Source organism: Chiloscyllium plagiosum, chromosome 29, assembly GCF_004010195.1.
Source record: "Chiloscyllium plagiosum isolate BGI_BamShark_2017 chromosome 29, ASM401019v2, whole genome shotgun sequence".
NCBI classification, from domain to species: Eukaryota; Metazoa; Chordata; class Chondrichthyes; order Orectolobiformes; family Hemiscylliidae; genus Chiloscyllium; species Chiloscyllium plagiosum.
Genome location: NC_057738.1, coordinates 28793334 through 28811162, shown reverse-complemented (window position 1 = coordinate 28811162; position 17829 = coordinate 28793334).

Genomic DNA, 17829 nt, shown 5'->3' with positions numbered 1-17829 from the left:
TTTGGTTTGAAATCTGCCTTGTTTGAAAGAAATGCAGTGAATATTGTACACTCTGACATAGGAATCTCTATGTCATGACTTTCACTTTAAACTGTAGCTTCTAAATCCAGCACCCAATACATGGTGTCAGGAGAATGCTACTGAAATTATGGGGACTCTCAGAGGTATAAGAGAACTACCTGCTCAAGACCAATAAGGAAGATGTGAATCAGAAGTCTGTATTTTGAATTGCTGGATGAGCCAAAATGGCTATGAATTTTCCAACCCCTTGTGCTATGGCAATAAAAGGTGAAATAAGACACAATTGGAAATTCAAGTCTCAATGGCCAACTTATGAAATAGCACCGTAGAATAGAGCAGTAGAATCACTAAAGTGTGGAAGCGGGCCATTTGGCCCATTGAGTCCACACCAAGCCTCCGAAGAGTATCCCACCCAGATCCCTTCCCCACCCTCTCCACCAATCCCGTAAGCCTGCATTACCCATGGCTAATCCACCTAGTTTATATACTACGGGTAATTTATCATGGCCAATCCACCTAACCTGCACATCTTTGGACTATTAAAAGCTTGTGCTGAATCTTTCCTTTTGTAAATATTATTTGTGCTGAAACCCAGAATTCTGTGAAAATGATAAAATTATAAATTTCAGGGGGTATGGAGAGCTCCAGGGTTAATAAATTTTCAACATCCAAGAAAGGGGCTTCATGCAATGCTTTTAATATATCACCCAGGATTGTCATGGGGTCAATGAAAAGCAGTTCCAAGAGCACAGTTTAGTGCAAGAAAGAGACTCCATGTCAGGAGTAGTGATTCTTAGCTGCTCTGCAAGGCAGGAATAGCTCCGTGCTATTGGAATTAACTCAGGCAGCTAACTATCAGAATCAGAACTCAGAAGTAGTGCTGAGGAGCTGGAAATGTGGGAGGGTTGCTGACTCTATATTGGGGAAGCTATGAAGGGTTCAGAAGAAGCTTGTAGGCATTAATATTTCAGAGCAGCTAAGAGAGTGGGATTGAAATAGTGTCTGCTCGAGTAAGATGGGAGCTAAAAACATAAGAGGAAAGGTTTCGCTTTGTGAAGTTAGCTGTGGGTGGAAATCTGTCATCATGCGTGTGAATGGTTGCTGGAATACAATTTCAGAGTACAGAGGAGGGTAAATCCTGAAAAGGTCGGGTGATCAACCAAAATGTGAACAATCATTGAGGCAGCCCATGATTTTAAGTGGCTTTTGAAACGGAAGTTCAAGATTGAGGAAGGGGAAGAATTGTGATCTCATATGATGTTTAACATTTTTTGGTGAGCCATCATTTCGTAATGTCTGGGGGTGAGTTGCTGAGAAATCTGTGAGATCTATCTTGACCACTTGACGTGTGCTATGGATGTTCAAGCACAATATATTACCATAAATACCATGTTAATTCTGTGCTCTAGAAATAAGTTGTACCTATATTGTAGATTGTATTACTGTCTAACTTATATACTGAAGTATTTGTGTTTTGTTCAAAACCATGGAAACTTGTGGCTTTATTCTCTTAGCAAGTCTCTTGAACCTTATCTTTTGGGCTGAATCTTACCAGAAATGGGCCAAGTGTCAATGTTTTGTCGCATTTCATGATCTCTCCATGAAGACTAATGAGTTTTCTCATATGATCATTCCAAATATACCTCATCAGTTACCTAGTCCTGTGGTGCCCCTCTCATCTGAAGCTCTCAGTTGCAATAGCCAGAAGTATTCAACACTGTCTGAATGGCCCCAGATTCCTGTTGCTGAATTATCTTAGAGACTCTTCTGTTAAACGTTAGCAGCGTGGAGTTACCCTTCATCATAGAGGCACTGCAGCTTCTCACCATACATAGTAGCAAACTGACACTTCCTTGTACAAACATCTGCACATTCCTACCCTGTCCACAGTTTAAGCACTGGGGCACACAGTTCACTTGTCTTTGGCTACATCCCATCTTCCATTCCTCTCTATCTCCAGTGCCTAATGTAGCCCAGCATATTATCAGTGTGCAATGTGGGACAATCACAACAGGAAAGCCTTCTGCCAACTTTAAAATATTTACAAACACCAAAAATGAACAGAAATCCAATAAACGGATGATGCCTTTGTCTCTTGAAACACAAATGAACTGCTTGCCTGTTGAGTGCCAATAGGTTTACAGTCAACGATCGATCACTGCACCCTGCTCTCACCTACTGGAATCCAGCATGTCCCATGTGGTTTGTAGCCCCTGACACTGGGGCACTTCATCATACAGAAGGTAACGTTCTATCTGCTCGCTTTCCTCCTCCTCCACCTCCTCAGAGGATTGCTCGGGCACTCCCAATTTGTCAGCAGCCAGCATCCAGCAGATGTCCTTGTTGTCTGATCTAATTGTGCACAGTACAGCATCCTCAGATTATACAGCACACTCTGTCTGGAGTACATTGCAAGACCCCACTTGTCCGATCCAAGTAGCAGAACCCTGCATCCTGGGTAGGCTAGCTATGTGAATGAAACCTACTGTCCAGGCTGCACCACTGACCCAGTCACAGGCAATGGAACAGTGGTGAAGTGACACAGATGACATAGGCAACAGTCTTGATACATTCGTAGGATGACAGTTGAGATATGGGAATGCCACGCAGGTCGCCATTGGAGAGGTGTCAGACAACGAATCCAATGAATCACTCTACATCATCCAACAGGTTGATTTGGTCAGGTCCAAAGGTGATAAATGGCTTGTGACAGAATGATGACTGAACGAGGAGAGCATCAAGTAATGGGAAGTGCCAGATGGATAGCTGTGCTTCATATAACATCATGAGCTCCCCAAACCTGCACAAAGTGGTACAGATGGTGGAGCTCTTGAAATTAAAGTTGAACCATTCTGATAGGACACTACCCATCCCAAGCTGAGAGGCCAATGTAATTGGAAGAACATGAGAGGCATTGTTAAGGTGAATAGCCAAGATGTTTTCCCCAGGGTAGGGGAGCCCAAAACTAGAGGGCATAGGCTTAAGGTGAGAGGGGAAATATTTAAAAGGGACCCAAGGGTCAACTTTTTTCACACAGTGGATGTGTAATATATGGAACTAGCTGCTTGACGAGGTGGTAGAGGCATGCACAATTATAACATTTTAAAGGCATTTGGACAGGTACAAAGATAGGACAAGTTTCAAAGGGACATGGGCCAAATGCAGGCAAATGGAACTAGTTCAGTTTAGGAAACCTGATCAGGAAGGATGTTGGGCCAAATGGTCTGTTTCTGTGCTATAATATGGAATTCTATAACATAGATCTGCACTTCCAAGAAAGTAGACATTAAGTAAAATCTCTTGTCTCAACTGAATCAAGTCTATTGCTTGGATTGGTAATCCCACACATGCCAGAATGTATTAGTCCCATCTCCCAGGTCACTTATCACTGACTGCTGAACAGATCCTAAAACATTACAAAGATTTCTTTTTAAAGTTATGAGGTATCTTTCTGATGAATATCATATTGAAACAGTATCTGCCAAGAACAGTTCCAAAGTCTTCTGGTCAGCCTGAAATAGAAGTTATGAAAGATGCAAAAGAAGGGTGTAATCAAAAAAGTGGCAATCCCTATATACTGGATTAACACCATGGTTAGAGTGAAAAACCCTGGAAAACTGGGTGTAATAGATGAAGTGGACCTCAGTAAAGCTTTGAAGAGATCTCACTACCTTGTGCAATCCATTGAAGAAGTGCTGCAATCTATGAACTGAATTGGTTTAGGATATCTGGTCAGCATGGATGAGTTGGACCGAATGGTCTGTCTCCATGCTGTACAACTCTATGACCATATTTGGGAAAGGCAAAGATCTTCTTTATCCTTGATACAGTGCACATCCTCCCTCCTCCACTCACAAAACTTCAAATTTGTGACATTGTCAAGCCAGGGTCATCGTGCCAAGAGTACTGTATCTTCACCCCACAGCAAACTGAAGGCCAGAAAAAAAGTCACCTGGGACCCCATTCTCTTTCCTCCGATGTCAGGGAACTGGACCCAAATAAAAAGCCATATAAATATCAAACCTACAGCTCAGCGAGCAAACCTACACCCTAAGCCATACAAATGCATAGAGTTGGGTTTCAGAATGGTTCCAGGACTATTTTCAGATATTGCTATTGCTGCCTCAAGCTCACAATCCCAGTTGTCCATCCTGGTGGGGGCCCAACTCCATAGTTTGGAAATTCCTGAGTTACTGCTTGCCAATTTGAAAATACCTCATACCCTGATACTGTTTGCTTCCCTCCCTTCGTTTAGGCTAACTTCGATAAACTCTCATCTTGTGTGTTAACCTTTTGTACAGCACCTTAATGAACGTATACTACTTCTACTGGCTCCCCTTTATCTGTCTTAATTACATCTTCAAACAACTCTCAAGTGGCTTCCTTTTGAAAAACCATTTTGACTTTGATCAAATTTTGACTTTCTAAGCATCCATATGAATATATTCCAGCAATTTTCTAATGATTGGTGTCAGGCTATCTGGCTTGTTTCCTCTCTCCCTCCTTTCCTGAATAGTGATGTTACATATACAAACCTCCAGTCAGGTGGGGCCATTCTACAACGTGAAGAATTTTGGGGAAATTATAGCTGGTCTATATGTTGTCTCTGCATCATTACCCCTGCTCCATCAGTTCCTTGGGATTTGCATACTTTTCACTCTTAGAGCTCCTTAAGTGAGACATGAGGTTTAAAAGTAGCCTGGCTTGAATGTCTGCATAATTTGTTTTTTTTTAATATCATAACTTAGAGAGTTATAACTAAGGCATGTTGAATCTAAGAAACATTGGTCTTTCTTGACATTAGTCTCATTTGGGATGTATCCTATTTATCACTGCTTCTATAATATGCACATCACCATTTCTCTTTCCTCTATACAATATTTGGAATTATTTATATTGATTCTCAAACATATGAACTAGGAGCAGGGATGACCATTCTGTTCCTCAATCCTGCTCCATTCAATAAGATCATGACTGGTTTGATGTGTCCTCAACTCTACATTTTCACCTACCTCTGAAAACCTTTGACTCTCCTGATAGTTGTGAATCTATCTACATAAAAACTGAAAGAACGGTGGATGCTGTAAATCTGAAACAAAAACAGAAATTGCTGGAAAAGCTCACAGGTCTGGCAGCATCTGTGGAGTGAAATCAGAGTTAATGTTTCGGGTTGAGTGACCCTAGCTCAGACCTATTGTGAGAAAGGGTCACTCAACCCGAATTTTTAATCTGATTTCTCTCCACAGATGCTGCCAGACCAGCTGAGCTTTTCCAGCAATTCTGTGAATCTACCTAACTCTGCTGTAAAAATATTCAATGACCTCACCTCCACCATTTTCAGCGGAAGAGAGTTCTCAAGGCTGGTGAGCTTCTCAGAGAGAAAAGAAAATTCCCCTCTTTCTTCACTTTAATGGCATACTCCTTATTTTAAAAGGGTGCCCGTTATTTATTTCATTCATGTATTTTATCTTACCAAACTTTAATTACTAGGAGAAAGTGAGGATTGCAGATGCTGGAGATTAGAATTGAAAAGTGTGGCACTAGAAAAGCCCTGCAAGGCCTCTGCCCAAAACTTCAATTCTCCTGTTCCTCGGATGCTGCCTGACCTGTTGTGCTTTTCCTACTTTAATGTCTGCCCTGTTCAATTACCCCAACTCTCCTTGTTTGGAGCTGATGGTTAGTAATAAATGTAGACTAACCCTTGGACCCTGTGCTGTGATCAGCCCATTGCTCATCTTCTACTGTGTTTTGCCATAGCTAACCCCCTGATATTTTCCAAGTGAAAGGTTTAGGGTTTGCTTTCCATTAAGGTCAGTGCATAAGAACATAAGGAAAATGTGCAGGAGTATGGCCCATTAAGCCTGGTCTGCCTTTCAACAAGATCATGGCTGATCTTTTCGTGGACTCAGCTCCACTTACCCACCTGCCTAACATGACCATTAATTTCTTTACTGCTCAAAAATCTATTTATCTTTGCCATAAATCATTCAACGAGGTAGCCTCAACTGCTTTCCTGGGCAGGCAATTCCATAGTTCCACACCCCTTTGGGTGAAGTCGCTCCTCCTCAACTCGGTCCTAAATCTGCTTCCATTTATTTTGAGGCTATGCCCCCTAGTTTCACCCACCAGTGGAAACAACTTCCCTGCTTCTATCTTATTGAATAGAAACATAATTTTATATGTTTCTATCGGATCCCATCTCATTCCTCTAAATTCCAAAGAGTATAGTCCCAGGCTACTCAATACGTATCCAATTGAATTCGTACATGAGTAATTACCTCCAACAGACAACGTCTTCATCTTCAAACAGCATTTGAGGAATTGTGACAGAGAAGATTTAATTGATAAATGCAATCATTTAAGTCGATATTATTGTGATGGAGAAATTTTTGAAACAAGCAGAAAATAGAGGCAATTACTTTAAAATCAAAGACATATTAGTTAGAAATTAAATAGTTTCAAGTCAAAATCATATGTGGTTGGAAGGAGATTTGCAAGTGGTGATGTTCTCTTGCCTCTACAGTTCTGTCCTTTTAGATAGTAGAGGTTGCAGATTTGGAAGCTGCTGTCTAAGGAGCCTAGGTGAGTTGTTGTAGAGTATTTCATTGTCTACAATTCATTGTGCTGTCTATGTGTCAGTGAATATTGAAGGAGTTAGATGAGTTCGAAACTGTTTTTCATCGTGGATGGTGTTGAGCTTCTTGAGTGCTGTTGGAACTGCACTCATCGAGGGAAGATAGAAGTTGTAATTCACTTCAAGACATCCAGACTCTGACCTCTCTTGCAACCATTTATATGATATGAATGATACTGCTACATGTCAGCCATAGTCTAAATGCTGTTCAGGTCTTTGCATTAGGACATGGACTGCTTCAGTATCTAAGAGGTTACAAATGGTACTGCACAATCATCAGAAAACATCCCCACTTCTAACCTTACGATGGGGGAAGATCATTGGTGGAGTAGAAAAGAATATTAAACCTAGGACACAGCCTGAGGGGCTCTTGCAGACATGTCTTGTGGCTGAGACAACTGGCCTCCAACAATCATAACCATCTTCCTTTGGTAATGGGTAATGACTCCAACCAGCAGAGAGTATTCTGCTTGATTTCCATTGCCTCCAGTTTTGTCAGGCTTTCTTGATGGGACAATTGGTCAAATACCAATTAATGACACTGTCAATGATACCTTCCAACAATCAACTGATGTCTAAAAGTAGAGTGATCGGGCAGTAATTGGCTGGATTGGATTCATCCTACTTTTTGAGACCAAGACATAGAGGGCCATTTTCTGCAATCCAGGTAGATGCCAGTATTGTAGCTTGGCTAGGAGTAGGGCCAGCTATAGAGAACAAGTCTTCAGTACTATTATCAGTCCATTGTCAAGGCCCATTGCCTTTGCATATAATAATTCCAAGCTGTAGTTTAGGAAGAGCACAATGGTAGTACTCCCAACCCTGGGCTCGGAGGCCTGGGTTCAAGTCGCACCTGCACCAGGGGTGTATGGTAAACATAGGTGTATAGAAAATTAGATTAATAAAAAAAGAGGTAAGATCCAGTTTCATTAACAGGTCTGTGTTGTGCTGGCTGATTTACATCAGCTGATTCCCATCCTGACTTTGGATGGGGAAAAGTCAATAATAGGGTTCTGATCCTTGATAATGCCTGTGAAAGTACACGCCTGACAGTCTGATATGGATGGCACCATACTTAAAGGCCAACATAGTTAAATATTCCATTCACAATCACTTCTCAGGGACAGTAGGTAGGCCATTTTTTCTGCACATTTGATCAGCTCACATGATCAAAAGATTGAACTTTCTCTGGCCCAAGCTTTCTTCCACTGAGTTCAGAACTGACTAAACTCTGAAGTTGCTAGCTGGGAATTACTTTTCAAATTTACACTAGAAAAATTTTGACTAATATCGAAGAATCCCTACTGTGGGGAAGCAGGCCATTCAGCCCATCGAGTCCACACTGACCCTCTGAAGAACCTTGCATCCAGACACATCCCCTTATGCTATTCCTGTAACCCTGCAATTACCATGGCTAATCCACTTAACCTATACATCCCTGGATACAATGGGCAATTTTAGCATGGCCAATCCAACTAACCTGCACATCTTTAGTCAGAGATACAGAGTAACAATGTTCAGTTTAACTCTTATACAAATCTCTCCAGCCTTGTATGGTACCAACTTGAAGAAAATCCTCAGGAATGAACTTGTGAAGTCAGTAAGTAACAACCTACTAATTGTTGTAAACTAGCAATGTCTGTTGTGTTGTTGTTTCATACTTATCTCATAAATCTTTAGCCAGCTACTGGCATTTAGATTTACTGGATTCCATAAAATTTGTGACAACATTACAATGCAATTGCAGAGAATATGTTATCAGTGTATGTGGCTTATGTTGACGCATCTGTGGCATAGCCCTTTTCCAGTAACACTGGGCAGCTTAAAGGTCGTCTGAAAGGTAGGGAGAAAAATCCCCTTTATTTGTCAATGAAGAATGTTTATACAGTACTGTTCATTTGCAAAATGTAGCTAGGTGATAACATTTGTAAGCAAAGTGCAGGAACCAGAGTGGAGGAGGGAGTGGGGGTCACAGAATTTGCAGCTATTTATTCTGCCTGCTGCAGGAAACAGTGGTGAAACGTGCAGTCTGCTTTGTGGTAAATATAAGTCACAGTACTTGCAACTATGAGAAACATTGTGTTAAGCAATACTCAGGTGGGCGCTCAGATCTGGGGGTGTGGGTATCCCAGCCCACATTACAGAAGCACTTGAGAAATTTATTTCCATATAACTTAATTGTACACATCTACATGTCACATTAGTGAGGCAACTTTGGGATTTTCAGAGGAGTATTTTCACAAATAAATATCATGGTGTGCATTGAGCCTTTTGCTGTGTATTATGACAATCGAATAAACTTTTCAAACTATAATTTAAATGCAAACATGGGTGCACCACTGGAAGAAGTATGGGTAGGGCAAGATTTGTCGGTCAGTGAACCTTGGCACTGATCTCATTCCTAAATCCCAGGGACAGCACTGCCACCCCATTGCATTTTGCAGTCGATTCTCTCATTGTTTTGATGAGTGAAGTGTCAAATTGTTGACTTCACCCTGAATGACATCCTAACATAATGGATGCACATGGGTTGAGAATGTAGTGCTGGAAAAGCACAGCAGGTCAGGCAGCATCCAAGGAGCAGGAGAATTGACGTTTCGATGATGAAGGGCTTATGCCCAACACGTCGATTTTCCTGCTCCTTGGATGCTGCCTGACCCACTGTGCTTTTCCAGCATCACACTCTGGACTCTGATCTCCAGCATCTGCAGTCCTCATTGTCTCATAATGGATGCTCAAAGCTTCCTCTTCTGCCCTGGCTGTGAGCGGACAATGCTGACTTGAAGGCTACCTTCCAAAATAACATTTGACGTAGCTGGATTTGAAACAGCCCATGACTGAAACTTGTGCAATATTTGATAATCATAACCTTAAGCATAAGAACAAACATGGCTCCTGTTTTTGGATAATCCTCTAAAGTAAAATAATTTATCTTTGTCAGTACATATGTCTTGCTCATAATGGAACTGCAAACCTTTTCCACCCTTCAGTTTCATAAGCTTGTATGTTCAATTATGGGTGAGTGAGAGGAGAGGTGCAGCTCTTGACATCAAGGAGCCTGAGCAAAACTGGAATCAATGGGAATCAGTGGTCAAACTCTCCACCGGTTGCTGTCATATCTAGACCACGGGAAGGTTGATTTAGTTGTTGGAGCTCAGTCATCCCAACTTCAGGACATCTCTGCAGGAGTTCCTCAGGCCTGCATCCTAGGCACTAATCTTCCCTCTATTACAAGGTCAGAAATGGGCACGTGTGCCGATGATTGCACAGTGTTCAGCACCATTCATCACTCCTCAAATACTGAAGCTGTCCATGTTGAAATACAACCAATAAAACAATCCTCTGGTGAGGGCTCGACACCTGAAGCGAAGCAGCTGAGGGCCGAAATGGGGACAGTTGTTGGACTGGGCACCAGTGTGGGTCATCAGACCACATCTGTAAGGCCCCTGTGCTAATGTACTGCAACATAATGTTTATCTGTAATTTGTTTATCTGACTAATGTGTAACCCTTAACTTTGTGGGCAGCACGGTGGCACAGTGGTTAGCACTGCTGCCTCACAGCGCCAGAGACCCGGGTTCAATTCCCGCCTCAGGCGACTGTGTGGAGTTTGCACGTTCTCCCCGTGTCTGCATGGGTTTCCTCCGGGTGCTCTGGTTTCCTCCCACAGTCCAAAGATGTGCAGGTCAGGTGAATTGGCCATGCTAAATTGCCCATAGTGTTAGGTAAGGGGTACATGTAGGGGTAAGGGTGGGTTGCGCTTCGGCGGGGCGGTGTGGACTTGTTGGGCCGAAGGGCCTGTTTCCACACTGTAAGTAATCTAATCTAATCTAATTACATTTCATTACAGTGATTCATAACATAAGTTAGAAAATAGGAAGTAACCTTTTTTCCCTTTATTTCGCTATTTTATATCTAAGATTTGTACCTAGGTACAGAGGAACCTCAATTATCCAAAGGACATGGGCAGGAAGTATTTTGTTTGGATAATCGAATGCCAGATAATCAAATGCCGGATAACAAGGTTTAGCAAAGCATCGGGACCTTGAGATCTTGTTCGGATAATCCTAAATTTGGATAATTGAATGCTGGAAAATCAATGTTTCTCTGTACTTGTACCTAAGATAGTGCTGAGGGGTGATGTTATAGACTTTTCACTGTACTCCTGTACTTGACTACACATGACAATAAACCTAATTCTAGTATGGACAATGTTCAGACTTGCGCTAACAGGTGGCAAGTAACATTCATGCCATATAATGACCATCTCCAATTACAGATAATCCAATTACAGCCCCTTGACATTCAGTGTCATTACCATCATTGAATCTCCCACTATCAGCATTCTTGGGGTTACCATTCAAAGTTCAACAGGACTTGTCACATAAACACAGTGACAAGAGTGGGTTAGAAGCTAAGAATATTGCAGCGCGTAACTCATCTCTCAACTCCTCAAAGCTTGTCTACAATTTACAAGGCACAAGTCCGGAGTGTGATAGAACACTCCCCAGTTGCCCGAATGAGTGCAGCTCCAACAATACTCAAGAAGCTTGACATCATCTAAGATAACGCAGCCCTCTTGATTGGCCACATCCACAAGCAGCCACTCCCCCCACCGCTGGTGCTCAGTAGCAGCTATGTGTACCATCTACAAGAGGAACTGCAGAAATTCAAAGATCCTTAGACAGCACCTTTCAAACCCATGAACACTTCCATCTAGAAGTACAAGGGCAGCAGTTACATGGTAACACCACCACCTGCAAGTTCCCATCTCAGCCACTCAGCATCCAGACTTGGAAATATATTGCTGTTCCTTCACTGTCTCTGGGTCAAAATCTTGGAATTCCTTCCCTCAAAGTATTGTGAATCAACTAAAGCACCTGGACTGCCACAGTTCAAGAAGGTAGTTCTCAAGGGCAACTATGACAATTAATACTGGCCAGCCAGCAACACTCATGTCCTATGAATGAATGTTTAAAAAATGTAATGTATTGCTTCCTCTCTAGCCCAAATGAGTGGTACATCATTTTGAGAATTCTTTCATGGGATGGGGGCATCACTGGCAAAGCCACCATTGATTGCCCATCCCTAATTACCCTTGAACTGAATAGTTTACTAAGCTGGTAGGAGTCACATGTAGGCCAGACTGGGTGAAAGTGATAGATTTCCTTCACAAAAGGTATTCATGGGTTTATACAACAACAATGATATTTCATGCTCACTATTAGCAAGACAAGCTTTATTCTCATTTTAGTAACTGAATTTATATCCCAACAGTCACCTAGGCAGAATTTGAACTATGAATATTTCACCAAAGCGTTAGTCTGGGCCCCTGGTTTACCATGTTGCACCCCACCCTGGCTCCAGTATATAATTCATACCTCAAGCTCAATTTGGTACAGTACTGATAGTCAAAAACAACTTGCACCTGTATAATGTATTCAAATTTTAAAAAAAGTCTTTGCAGAACAATTATCAGATGAAGTTTAACATCATTAGCAGTGATAAGTTAACATGCCATCTAAGCAGTGTGTTTTCAAAGACTTCACATGAGTGGTAAGAGGCAGTTATTTTGGGAAGGATAGAATATGAGCAGAAGTGTTTCAGATGCACTGAATTTTACATGGTGCAGATGAGAGAGGAAATTATGCTTGTGCTCTCATGTCAAGCTACTCCACCCACCAAAAACACACCACTTCCACTTTTAACTTCCCATTGAAGTTTGATAGGAAATTTCCACTTTAATCTGTGTGAAACCTGGGTTTCCTGGATGAATTATGTACCGAGTAAACCATCTGTCCGATCCGGTGCACAACTCAGTTCGGCAGTAGTTTTTGTTTACACCGGTCACGTGAACTGCCTTTTTGACGTCCTTCACCATCCAAGGAGAAAGGCTTGCTTTCAGCAATCATATCCTATTGCAACCTCGCACAGAAAAATGGGACACCAAAGCAAAAGCGAGGTCGTGGAAACACTTTCTGGAAAGCCTCAACACTTCTGTAACATCCAGATTCTTAGCGGAATCCAATCAATTTGTGAAAGTTTTGAAAATTCTTTATTGGTTTGAAGTGAAAAAAAATTTAAAGGAGAGTCCAGAAATGCAACATACCAGAAAAGTTTTGCCATTACGCCACTTCCCAGGATAGAATAAAAGATTCCTGGCTCTACAAAGGCTTTAATGGAACTTTAATGTGTTTGTGGCAGCTTCTAATATTTTCCAGTGAGCGATTCAAATGCTTCATACCAAGCTTTGTGTTTGATGCAACAGTTCACTGGAGCTATTTCAAAAGAAGAAGCCCTAATCTCGGTTTGCAATCATTCATTCTGATAAATGTTTCTTTTCATGAAAGGCTATTAGGAAACGGCCTCACAGTCTTATCCAGGAGCCAACTTTAGTGAAAATACTTATTGGCACATACCTGGTGGCATAGTTTAACAGAATGACTCATAATAATTCAAAAAACGTGGCTAACTCAAAAATAAATGTAGGTTAAGCTCTGCTAAGACCAATCATTTTTGGTAGGTGTTATGAATTAGTGGAATTTCAGGGAGGAATTCTCGATCATTAAATCAGAAGACCAGCATTTCTTTTGTATATGGATTGGTTTAGACTCATCATCAGAGGGTTTTAAGCTTAGTTGAAGATATATATTGTGCTCCGCAGCAGTACATTAGTTAATGTTCCTCAAAACATCAGTTCCTCTCATGCAAATGATAAGTTGACTTCCTCCTGTTCCTTTCAGTGCCTTCATGTGAGAGAGGTTTCGCTGTGGACTTTAAATCCTTTGATATCTCCCTGCTGGAATCCAGCCTCTCAACAATTCAGCTTCACCAAGGCAGTGTCAAATCAGCCCTTGGAACTGTCCACAGAAACCCCTTACCTCCTCAGCTACCATCAATCAGTGAGCCCCTTCTGGAAGAATAGCAACTTATATACACTAGCTAGCAAGTATAAGTGGGTGGATGCTGTGAGAAGATGCAATTGTGTCTGAACTATTTAAAATTAATAAGGGTTCATAATGAATCCACCAAGATAAACACGGTGACCACGTAATCTTAACAGTGCATGTACACAGTTGTGAGATTGAGTTGACTGATGTAAAATGGGACTTTTTAAAACATTTTGAAAGAGAACTTCAGCTGTTTTAGAAATAGGAGTTTTACAGAACTTTGGCTCAGTTGGGTGGAGGGGAGAGAATCCAGGAAGCATGAACATTTTTAGTTGATATTTTAACAGGTAATGACTTAGAGTTGGTATTGTTACTGTTGCCTTTCTCCGACTACAGACTAGGAGAAAGTGAGGACTGCAGATGCTGGAGATCAGAGTTGAGAGTGTGGTGCTGGAAAAGCACAGCAGGTCAGGCAGCATCCGAGGAGCAAGAAAATTGACTTTTTGTGCATAAACCCTTCATCAGGAATCCTGCTTTGCTTTTCCAGCATCAGCACAGGCTGGTGGCTCTCACTCCACCTTCTCTCTTCTGCAAGGTGTTCTTCAGATATTCTTTGAGACTCATTACAGCAGATATTATGGATTTTCACACATTAAAAGTTTCATGACCACTTTCTGGTTAGTAGACATGATATGTAGAATCAGATGATGGGCATCACATATACTAGCTGCGTGTTAATAAGAGACATGGCGTGTCAAAGGCAATTTTCAAAGTCACCTGTGTGCTGTTAATTGCCAACTGATTGTATACTTAAGAAATAATATTACATACTTTTTTTTGTACATTCAAATCCAAATCTAAAAAACTCCATAAATGTGCTCACATAGTAGGCTTCATTATTAAGGCGAGCTCCAAACTCCTACAACATGAGTCATCCAAATCGGTCTGGAAGTGCAGTTTTGAACATTTCAAGGGCTGAGATATTTAAAGACCTCTAAGACTGGAACAGGTACCAATATGTTTCAGACGAATACCTTCCCTTAGTTTTCCCATCTCACCACTTCATTTTCCTCAGCCAATATCATAGGAAGAAAGGTTCAATTAGGAAATCAATATCCTTACTTAAAATTAAGTCATTTGTCCTGCTCTAGTATGTAAATCACGTGACAACTGTCCAAGCAAGTTCTAGAACTGCAAGAAGCTATCATTGTTCCAGTAAGTTCTACAGATATGCAGCAAATTCTGAAACAATGGTTGGTATTAACAATCTGCAGAAAACTCCTATTATTCACATGGCATTAGATAAGATATACAAATTGGAAGGAACAAAGATAACTTAGTTATGCTGATTGAAGTTTTGGTGGCCATTCTTTTGATATAGGGCTGCGATGGTAAGCCATAACACCCAATCTCCTGGATTTGCCTGCAGTTTTAAACAGAGATGAACTTAATTCAGAGGGAAGTGGAAAATGGGATTGTGAGTCAGCCTACAGCAGATAGACGGCAGTAGTTCAAGGCGGCAGCTCACCACCATCTTCTCAGGGCAACTAGGGACGAGCAATAAATGCTGGCCCAGCCAGAGGCACCCACATCGCCTGAGTGAATGAGAAAAAGGGCAGAGTTTTCCCAGCATCTGAATGATATGGTCAATGCAAGTAAGTTGGGTAAGAATGAAATACTGAAATTCTCAACACCAAGAAACAAAATCCAATATTCCATTAAGGTTTATTGGAACCTTAATGGAATACTGGGTTGAGGATATTGCTCAATATTCTCAATATTGAGAATTGCTAGTCAATAGAGTAGGCCTTATTTGCATACATTAACACACCATTATTACCTAATCTAACCTCAGTTATATGCAGGTTGTTGTTCCTCCAGGTACCAGTTAGAAACTGGTTGGTTCTAATTCCAGACTTGAAGCTACAGCTCACCAGCTTCTTACTTGTGCCTCCATGTTGGCCCACGTTTTCCAACATCTCAAGGCACAATCTCTGGGCAGTGATTGCCTGCACCTTCAATCCATAGAAGTCATCACGGGCAAAACACTGCATCATTGCAGACTAAAGTACAACATTTCAATAGTGCCCTTTGGAGTTCACTGACATTTTATGGTGCAATGTAGCTGCCAGGCTACTTTGCCTGTATGGATAAACACCCATCTTAGGCTTCAGAACGCGCTGCATCACACTTGCACCACACACTCTGATGTTCACAGCATCACTGCCGTGCCTTTTTACAAATTTCTACTTCATCCAGGACTCAGATTCGCAGAGGTTCTGTCTTGCCCTTCTTTTCAATGCTGTCAGACAGCCACTTAACTTGTCATATTTGCCAGCACTGAAGGGTCAAGAATTCAAACGTTAATAATGGTAATGTGCTACTTCAATAACCAATCTACAGCAATGTGCCGGCAACTTATGTGGCAAACATGTTGCATATGCTCCAACCAAATGGCCATATCTGAAAGGCTAAAGGGACAGATCCTTCGCACAGTCAAAGGATACCACCAGAGTCAGGTAAGTGCATTATCTAATCCCTCATCCATCATTGGCCAAGAAAGGTGGTAAATGGCCGGAGCAAGTGAGCAGGAAGTGTTAGCTTGTGAGAGAACCGCCGAGGGAAGTTGCTGCATGCCCTGTAGAGTGTGGTAGTCTATGAGTCTTGGTGGGAGCTGGGTGCAGTAGCAGGGTTAGAGCAAGTGTGAGACAGCAGAGATATGGTAGCACTTAACCTTGCAGAGTGCAGAAGGTCATTAGCTTTCTCGTATCATTGCTGCACTGAACTGGGTGGCTCAGAATAGGCTGAGAACCTCTGGTACTTCCAGGTGCCTGCAGGCAAAGCACGATGCCAACCTGCTTCTCTCATCTATGTCATTTGGAATTACACAGCAACACAGAGGGCAGTTCCTAGTTTGCAGAGTTTGAAATGGTGTGCAACTGCAGATAAAGTATGGCATTCATGGTGAGAAAGCCACAAGTTCTCTGCTCTATCAACTATTACTGCCCAGTGCAAGATAGCATGAGAATGGTGCTGTGGAGGCAGGATGTATAATTAATGGAGGCAAAAGACAGAATTACGCCAGAAATCTTGCTGGAGCTTACGGGGAGAGTCCCTCCAATAAACTCCCCAAAATTGACACTTGGCCAAACCATGGGAAGATATTTATATTCTCAATATTTATAATGGAGGAAATTTCTGCTCATCCAATACAGGATGTCAGATAAGCAATGACATAATTAAAACCAATACAAATGGTGCTGAGCTGGAGCTAGAGGTGATCAGCTTAAGAGTCTCATGAGATCAAGTCCAAAGTATTATATTCCGTTTTGGCTAACATACCTTAGGAGGGTGCAGCTCGAGTAACAGTTTAACAACTTGACACCGTTCAGAACAAAGCAGCACACTTGATTGGCACCACATCTACAAATATTCTCTCAACCACTGATGCTCAGTAGCAGCACTGTGCATCAACTGCAAGGCACACTGCAGAAATTCACAAAGACCCCTTAGAAAGCACCTTCCAAACCCTAGAATGCTTCTACCTAGAAGGACAAGGGCAGCAGATACATGAGAACATGACCACTATCAGGTTCTCCTCCAAGCCACACACCATCCTGACTTGGAAGTATATTGATATTCCTTCACTTGTAACTGGATTCAAATCCTGTAACTCTCTCCCGCATAGCATTGTAGGCCTACCTAAACCAAATGGATTGTAGTGAATCAAAAAGATAGCTCCACCTCCTCCAAGGTAACTGGGGCTGGGGAAATATATGTTTCCCCAGCTAGCAATGCCCACATCCCCTGAATGAATAATAAAAAAATAACATTCAGGTGAAGCAGCATAATAGCAGGATTTGGGTGGTTAATTCATGAATTTAACTTGCCTTCATGAATGTCAACCACAGATGGAGGACCAAGATCACAGAAGCACTAAAGTAACACATTCATTGAAATCAAGTGGTGGAGTGGTTTCAACAAATAAAATAAGTTGAGGTACAAGTTATTTCTCAAGTCAAACTAATTTCATATAAAACCTTGGCTTACAAAGGATTGAAAGATCTCACTGGACTCAAATGGAATCAGTTTTGTGAACCATTGTTCATTTTGAGATTTTTCAATGTTTATTTATGAAATGTGGTGAAATTATCCCCAGTAGCTTCTATAATTAGTCCCAGTTCTTCCAATATATTATTCAAGTTCCTCCTAAACATTACCCTTTTAGTTCTGCCATCTGTTAATTCCAATTATTGACTCTGTTCCTTCCATCAATTACCCATGT